Source organism: Littorina saxatilis, linkage group LG1 (genome assembly GCF_037325665.1).
Source record: "Littorina saxatilis isolate snail1 linkage group LG1, US_GU_Lsax_2.0, whole genome shotgun sequence".
In the NCBI taxonomy this organism is placed as follows: domain Eukaryota; kingdom Metazoa; phylum Mollusca; class Gastropoda; order Littorinimorpha; family Littorinidae; genus Littorina; species Littorina saxatilis.
This window is the reverse complement of record NC_090245.1, coordinates 86,670,883-86,680,310: the sequence shown is the minus strand read 5'-3', so window position 1 is coordinate 86,680,310 and position 9,428 is coordinate 86,670,883.

Here is a 9,428-nt window from a genome sequence, read left to right as displayed (position 1 = left end):
TTTTTGTCTGGTTGCAATTACCATACTTTTAGTTTTTATTGGATGGACAAGCATAGCATTAGCACTACACCAGTTATTTACATCGTTTAAAGCTGTTTGAAGGGAGGACTCTATTACTGTAACAGACTTTCCACTTGAGTGAAGAGACGAATCGTCAGCAAAAAAATCACTTCTTACATTACTGTCAGAAATGTGCAGTGGCAGATCATTGATATACAGACAGAACAAGATCGGCCCAAGCACTGACCCTTGAGGCACCCCGCATTTCACAGTCTCCTCAGTAGATATTTTACAGTTTAGGGCAGTATATTGAGATCTGTCCTGTAAATAGGAAGCAAAAAAGTTACACACTGAACTGTTTCTGAGATACAACTGTAATTTCTTCAGTAAAATTGAATGATCAACAAGATCAAACGCTTTTTTAAAGTCGAGAAACACAGCACCACTGATTTCAGATCGGTTTGTTGCAGACAACCAGGTGTCGCATAGCGTGGTAAGGGCGCTGTGACAAGAGTGATTTGTTCGAAAACCAGATTGAAATTGATGGAAAAGGTTTCTGCTTTCTATGTACGCGAGCAAATGTTTGTGAATATGTTTTTCCAATGGTTTGGATAAAATGGGTAATAAGGAAATGGGTCTAAAATTATTTGGGTCGGATAAATTTCCGCCTTTATGGAGTGGAATTACTTTTGCTCTTTTTAGTAAACTAGGTACAGTATTTTGCTTTATGCAGAGATTATACGCATAGGTGAGTGGCTCCACAATATATGGTAGAGCTAATTTGGCCAAGTAAGGAGGAATCTTGTCAGGACCCATGGACTTTTTATTCTCAAGGCCTTCTAGCGCCTTACCTACCTCATGCACTGCCATGTCTGGAATAGTAAAAAAATCGTCCGGTTTACATTTGTCATTGCAAAAATCATGTAATTTTGTGAGAGAGACTTCAAGGTCAGAATCAGGACTGTCGCATTTTGCAGATTCATTTAGCCTATTGGCAAGGGACAAAAAATGGTTATTAAACTCTTCAGGGGAGATGGTTGTGGCAGACCGATTTGAGTTCTGTTTAGATTTACCTAATATGTTATTAACAGCACGCCAAACAGTTGCAATATCTTTCTTGTCCTCGATTAATGTATTAAAGTAATTTGCTTTTGCTTGACGTGTTAATTCTGTCACTTTATTCCTTTGTTTCTTAAAATCAGACTTCATGTTGTTTGCTTTGTAAAAATCACGCAGGGACATGGCTTCTATAATCTGTTCCGTCAACCATGGGGGAAGAGATGGATATTTCACTCTGTGGTGACGTAGTGGGGCATGCTTATCCACTATAGGATAAAATATATCTAAAAGGGCGCCCAACGCTTCGTCAGCAACAACATGATTAAACACAGAGGAAAATGGTGCTAAACTGAGATCAAAGAAGAATTTAGTTTCATCAAACGTTTTAAAGCTTCTATATTCAATAGTTGTATGGCCCTTGTGCACCGGCTTAGGTAACTTGAACGACCAAGAACAAAATACTGAACAATGGTCACTGATGCTTGAAGGTACAGTTTTCACGTTTGACACCATGGAAATATTATTAGTGTAAATGTGGTCAATCAACGTTGATGTTGTATCAGTCAATCTGGTTGAGGTGTTCACAAGTTGATGGAATCCAAAGAGAGATGTAACTGAGCGCCAGGCTGTCTGGGTTTTATGTAAGTCTATGTTAAAATCACCAAGTAACAAAACATTGCGATTATTACATTTGATGTTATCCATCAAATCAATAAAATCGTCAGACCAAGCTGAATTGGATGCGGGATTTCTATATACAAAACCGAGGAGAAAAGAATTCGAATTCTTATAAGAAATTTCAAGCCAAAGGCATTCAATACTTTTCACTTCCAGATCAGCCCTGCGCTTAACAAACTTTGCAATGGAATCATGGACATAAACAGCAAGACCAGTATGTTGTACTTCCATACTGTCGCGTCGGATAACAGAATAGTGAGGTATCCGCAACATATCATCACAGATGCGTGAGTCCAGCCTAGTCTCTGAAATCCCAAACAAATGGGTTATGGGAGAATGTTGATTTAATAACACGCAGAGATCAGGAATTTTGTTCAAGAGATGATAAATGTTTAAGTGTCCGATATTCAGTCCTGCGGCTGGAGCTAGTGCCGACATGCTTATAAATGTTAAGAGTACACACAGAAGCAGACACAATCCGCACACACTGGACGTTGTAGAGTGAAAGTTCAAGATTTGCTAAAAAAGGCAAAGTCCTTGTCGTCTACGAATTACACAATAGAGTTCTAAACAATGTGCAACGACGGGTCGATCAGACGATATGGAGAAGTGCTAGAACCGAAGGGAAGGAAACACACTCTTTCCTCAGTGTCCACGTCACGTCACACAGACAGGCAGTCCGAGTACAACGCAAGGCACAACTAGAAACACAGGTATAGTCACTGCACAAGGTGCAAAAACGCTTCGAACTTTATCGTAAGATTTTAAGCGTAACACAAGCTCTAGGTTGTATAACACTACAAGAAAATTGAACCAAATAATGTTTGTCCAAGGCGACCCGGCGATCGCGCTCACACACACACACACATACACATACACATACACATGCACTCACGCACAGACACACATACATACACACACACACACACACACACACACACACACACTAGTTGCTGCATTTGATGCTGTTTGTGACTATGCACGGAGCAGATACAACGCTCAATACTGTTAAACAAACTAAAATATTCCGACCAGTCCGAAGGTCACCTAACTTACACAGCCTTCAGTTTTAAGCTTTTAACACATCAGCTGAGTTGAAATTAAATTCAGCAGCTGAACTGCATTTGCACTGAGCTGTGACGACAGGTGCGGCAGTTGGACACGGTCAGCAGACTGGCTGTAGACAGGTGGGTGTCCGGGGGGAGGGACCGCAAACTGCTGATGACTGGTAGGGCGAATTTGCGGACAGGGGCGAATGGGCGGCGCAATTGCGCTGCTTGCGTATTGCCAAATTGGTTGCGTTGGCGTGGTCACTGCATGCGCCAGTTGACCGACAGACTCTCGTGTAGACTGGGTGGGCGGGTAGGTAAATGGAGGGGGCAGGTTAACAGGGGTACGGGTGGGAATAAGTGAAGGGTAGTGGTGGGAGGACGGCGGGGGTGGAGGTGGTGGAGGGTAGAAGTGGGAATGGTGGTTTGGGATGGAGCGTGCACCCGTGTCCTCATTAGAGTGTCTGTGTGGAGGCTGCTTGCGACGAGAAAGGTCTCGGTTGTCCTTGTCATGGTTCTTTGCTTGATGAGCGTCATCGCTGGAGCGGCGGTCCTCTTTCAAGTTGGGTGTGTCGGCATATTTGATGTTAATAGCCAGTTTGGCAGTGCCCTTTGCGCTGGGGTGAATATGATCGCTGTAGAGCGCCAATCTCGGTGCACCACTGCTCGCAGTGAAGCTGCTGGAGTTGTCTACAAAGACAGCATCAAGACGTCGGCAGGCAGCTTCCAGGTTTCTATTTGAGGGAAGGATGGAGTTGTTGAAAGTGTGTCGACCTTTTGCTGGCAGGATGGAGCTGAGACAGACTCTGGCATTAGGAAAGCCTTTGCGGCACAGTCCAATTATGTCGGCCCACTCTTTCTCCGACACAGGTCCCATCTTGCAACTGTTGACGCCAACATGAACAGTCACACGATTCACTGCTGCTTGAGGAGATGTGGCATTGCCGTGCAGCCATTTGCACAGGTCATACACTGTCATACCAGACACGCATACTTTTTGCAGAATCTCACCCTTTGGTGCCAGTCGTTGTGGGTCGACATGCTCGATGACAGAATCGCCGATCAAGAGCATGGTTGACTGGCCGGCAACCGAAAGAGTGGACAATGTTTCTTGGGGTGATGTTGGTTTCTGTCTGTCCACACATTCAGCAGGGTTTTCCTTAAGTGGGTGGACCGACTGGGACTGGGAGAGTGTGGACTCGCTGGGGGAGTTGTCGTCGGATAGGGCGGCAAAGGAGTTAGTGGTGGGGACAGCATACATGAGAGGAGGGGAGGGAGGAATAGCGCTCCCAACATAGCGAGGGCTTTGTTGCACACAGTTCTCTGTTGCAGAGAGTTGGCAAGGGGGAAGTGTGGTCCGGGTGGCATTGCCATTGGCAGCAGTTACAGTTTGAACTGCTTGAGAGTAGCTTTTCTTTGATTTAACCTCACGGCGCGCTTCCTGCAACTGGCATTTTATGCTAACATTTTCTTTTTCGAGACAGGTCACTTTGTTTTTTAGGACTGACAGTTCCTCTGCCTGTTTCTCGAATTTCTCTGAAAAGTTTCTCATCAGAGTGTTTTTTACTTGCATCTTAGCGTCTTCGATTTGGCTTATTTCCGCTTTACCATCCGACAGCTGTTTTGTGGCATTTACAGTGTCTTGGAGGATGCAGTGGATGGCGGAAATCTCATCCTCTACCTGAGATAGACGACGCCACACTGCAGGTAGAGCATTGTTGGCAGGCCTGCCCCTTGAGCTGCGTGCATCGTGTCGCGTTCGGCTGCGGGGCGTGAGTACAGACCTCTTAGACAGAGTGCTGCGCGGCGTGGCGTGGCCTGTGGTGGTTGCAGCGGTGTCTTGATGCGAGGGGATGGGGGTGGGGGTGAGGGTGTCTGAGACAAAGAAAGGAGGAGCGGTGTCTGTGGGTTTGGGGGAGGCAACGGGAGGAGGGGTAGAAGTTATGGGGCACTTGTCTTCCATGGTTGAGCGGAATGAGAGGGGCAAATTACACAATGACTCTGTAAGCTCTACATGATCGTTGTTGTCATTGTATTTTGCTAACAGCTTCTCCACAAGGTCGCACTCAGCACTCCACATCGCGCACCCACGGCCCTGACACAGCAGCGTGCCGGCCGGTGTCACTGTGAAGTACAGCGTGATTGTTAGGAATTTCTTGTTCTGTACTTTGAACCGCAACACGGTTTTTGCTAGTTCTGGTGGAGTGACGTTGGGTGTTTCAAAAGATGGCACAATGACTGATTCAATAACTGTATTGTCTTTGTCAAAATCTTGGGATTTAAATGAAAAACTCCCTCCTTGAAAGGAAGAATAGCGCAGAAGGAGAGCGCTTCGCCACAATACGATTTCATGCTCTCCGCAGAAAAATCTTTTCTGATTGGGGCACAGGGTTGGGATGAGCTTGGCTGATAGCTCCGTGCCTACGGAGGACGCCATGAATACACACACGCAGCACACTATTGTACTACACACACTTCACAGCACAGAACTTCACATATGTTGCATCACGACGGCTGGGCAGAGGATGGATCCCGCAGATGGGATTACACCATCGTTGTAATGTTACCACATAGTGACAGTCCGCGGGCGTCGGTCCATTCAATTTTCACTGACTTGGAACAAAGGAAACGTATTTGCACCACTGTTTTACACCAAAGAAGGCAACATTTTGCCAAACACTTTTCACAGACAGGTACAACCCATCTTTAGGTGCCCGCACAACAAAATTCACAATATTGGAGAAATTATACACGTCGCTAGAATCCTTCGAATGCGGAGCCGTGTAGACACGTCTTGCCCGGTCGGAGAGCACGTGTGAGAGAGAGAGAGAGAGAGAGAGAGAGAGAGAGAGAGAGAGAGTTGTGTTTCCGTACCCGCGACAGCGTTTTTCCAGCGGCGCGACGAAAATCAAGCACATAGAAAATGACCAGGAGTGTTTCCACACGCGCGACGCGTTAGCGGCGCGACAAGCGGCAAGCGACGCGATTTTTTTGAAAGGGTCCTGGAGCGATTTTTTCGCGTTGTCGCGCGGCAACGCGGGAGTTTACAGATTTTACCGCATGTTTAAAACGCAAGTACGGAAACACGTCACGCGTTTGCGCGCGTTTTCTTTTGTCGCTGCCGCTGTCGCGGGTACGGAAACAGAACTTACCGCGAGTACGACACTACCGCGAGTACGACACTACCGCGAGTATAACACTACCGCGTGTCACACTACCGCGAGTATAACATTACCGCGTGTCATTTTATGACTTCCATGGCTGAAGGCAAAGGTTGAAATGTTTCCTTGAAATATAAAACAAAAAGGCCTGGTCTGTTCTCTGAACACTAATTCAATGTTTGTCATGCTAACCAAGAACTCAAAACGATCAGAACACACTATCAGAATACATATAGAATGGGTTGCTTCCAATCAAAGTTAGAACACAAACTCACAAGAAGTAAGTTTGCATGCGTTCTCTCTACGGTTATGGTACTCGCGGTTGTGGTACGCGCGGTAGTGTGACACGCGGCAGTGTTATACTCGCGGTAGTGTCGTACTCGCGGTAGTGTGACACGCAGTAGTGTTACACGCGGTAGTGTCGTACTCGCGGTAGTGTGACACGCGGTAGTGACGCTCGCGGTAGTGTCGCATAACCGGAGTGATCTGGAAAGGTGTCAATCTCTCTCTCTCTCTCTCTCTCTCTCTCTCTCTCTCTCTCTCTCTCTCTCTCTCTCTCTCTCTCTCTCTGTCTCTCTCTCTCCCTACCGCTCCCACGCATTGATTTGTATAAATCTAGTTTATCCTACTGGGGATCGCTTGTGTGGAATATACTTCCAATGTACTGTAAAACATGTCAAACCCTTTCATCTTTTAAAAAAAATGTTCGAAAATATCTTTGTCAAAAATAATTCTCTCCCTACGTTTTAAAATCATAACTGTTACTGCATAACATCTTAATCATCATTTTATTAATCAATGAACCACGTTATTATAACTAGTGTTTTGTTACTTTTAACCTGATTACAAATTCTTAGTTAATTAGTTATTCGTTTGGCTGTTCAATACATGTTATATAAATATATAATTGTAATGTATAATGTCATGTATGTCTAAAAGGGACAGGTTGGAAGATTAGGCATTGCCTAAAACCTTTATCCCTTTGTATTAAAGTTTTGAATCTGAATCTGAATCTCTCTCTCTGTCTCTCTCTCTCTCACACACACACACACACACACACACACACACACACACACACACACACACACACATACTGATGTCATCTGACTTACTTGGTATCACAAAAGGTGCTGCCTTGTCGGTTTTTGCTGAAAAATAACTCCGAGACAATTAGATTCAATGAATACAATGATACAAGTAACCGGCAAGTCATAAATCCAAGAAGGTGTGGGGACCGACACAAAAAAGGCTGGTTGTGGGGTCCGTCACAGAGAAATTAGGTCGAAAGTGGGGTCCGACACAGAAAGTGGGGACCGACACAATGAATTATGGGAACCGTCACGCCTACGTCACAAAAGTGTGGGGGGACCGAACACAGCCAATTTCACTGACTACTTTTGTTGTTTTTATTATTACGGCTGTTTGGATGGCCCTACAATCTTGAAACTTGGGCTGTCTGCTACAGACATGTTGAACTTTTTGCTGGACCACGGACAGTTCCAAGCAGGCATTTTTTGGTAGGATATTTCTTGCCGATGCTACGAATTATGCAGTTTTGCAGTAAAGTGGAAGGCATTCTACCTAATAACGGCTAAAATATCAAAAAACCTTCAATCCATCAGCACCTAGGCATGTAGTGTAAACACTCACAGATCTAACAAGACCATTCTCAGAGAGCAACATTGCGTAATACTACCATAAATGGATGTTTTGTCCGCGAATTTTGGCGTGTGGGAACCGAGTGGGAACCGAACACAAAGGGTCAGGGCACCGAACACAAAGCGTAGGGGAACCGTCACAGTGTCACCGGTGTGGTTTAGTTTCATTCTGTGAGTTCGACAGCTACTTGACTAAATGTTGTATTTTCGCCTTACGCGACTTGTTTCTTCTTCTTCTTCTTCGTTTGCTCAGACAGGCGCTCTGGTCCTCCTGGTAAATGCTGCTGTCCGTTGAAGGGTCTCCAGAGCTGTAGAGCTTGTCCCTCACTTGTGTGTCAGCAGACCAGATTTATGCTCAGGTTTTGGTGGATTGGACAGTCCTGCTGGAAATGCTCCACTGTCATCATTGGTGCACCACAAAGGCACGCACATGATTCCTCAAATGCACAATTTTGTATACATGTGGTGCCTGAGGCGGCAAGGACCTTTACTTTTTTACTCTTTTTTTTGTTTACCAGTATAAGCATAAAAACAATGCGTTTGCAATAGAACAGTTATCAATAACCGATCAGTCATATCTGGATTACTCATGGTTTTCTGTTGTTTCGTTTTGTTGCTGTTGTTGTTTTTTGTTTTGTTTTGTTTTTCTCCCACAAATACGTCATATTCACTGGATACTGTGACTTGGCGTTGGAAAATGACCGGTGTTTTTGTTTTTGTTTTGTTGTGGCTTTTTTTTACGCCAGGACTTGTTCTCATGTGGAAGTACCGGTTCGGGGAATAGCAAGAGCGATAACTGGATTATGTCACGACATGAGCCTTCAAGAACCATGACAGAGGACAGTATAGTCGGAAACTCGATTCTTTCTTTGTGAGGAAGCGCACCAAAGGAGAATTTAAGAGAATTAAGACTTGGAACACATCTGGTGAATGGCAATTGTTTAATGTTCCCTTGAGATTTGGTCAGTGCATACTCACTTACGAAAATAAATTACGCGTGCTGTTCGTTTCTTTAAAGAAGCCGCTCTTTCGACCATACAATTAAGTAGAACATTATCTTTTTCTTGGACCGCAACTCCCACGTGCAATCGTCTTTGGTTGTTTCCTATTTGTTTGTTTTTTTGCGAGTTGGTTTTTACGTACGTGTGTAGAACAGAGTCATTATGGTTTCTTTGTTCGTTCAAGTTTTACCAATTAAGACATTGTACATCATCGTTATTGTCACGCTTGGTATCAGAAGTGATGCTAAAGCCATCAACAACAACGTCACTGGCTCATACGACTCCCTTCAAGCAGAGGAACGATCATTAATGACCGAGGAACAGGAAACCGAGGTGCAAAACATGACTGTTCCAAACTCAGTTCTTGGAGATACTGAAACAACTCTGCATCAAAACCGGCAAGTTCAAAATCGAAATAATGACAAAAAAAGACGTCTTCGTCGACACAAAAGACAAAGAGACAAGTGTAAGGATACAAAAGCTAGGGATTACAAAAGCTACAAATAAAATATGACTGCTATGTCATCTGGGATCACCACAAGCAAGTTTTCTTTGTTCACCAAACGCCATGAACCTCACTTAGAGCTTATTTTTACTTCACGAAACACAGGTATGTTTTTCTTGAAGAAATAGTGATCAAAACAGATCGATATGAAAATCGGGCTTCCCTTCACTAATGCTTGTCTTTTTAACATTAAAACATGTACCCGCTTCTGGCCATGTGCTAAACACCCAAACTTAACAATATCACCTCTCTCTCTCTCTCTCTCTCTCTCTCTCTCTCTCTCTCTCTCTCTCTCTCTCTCTCTCTCCTCTCTCTCT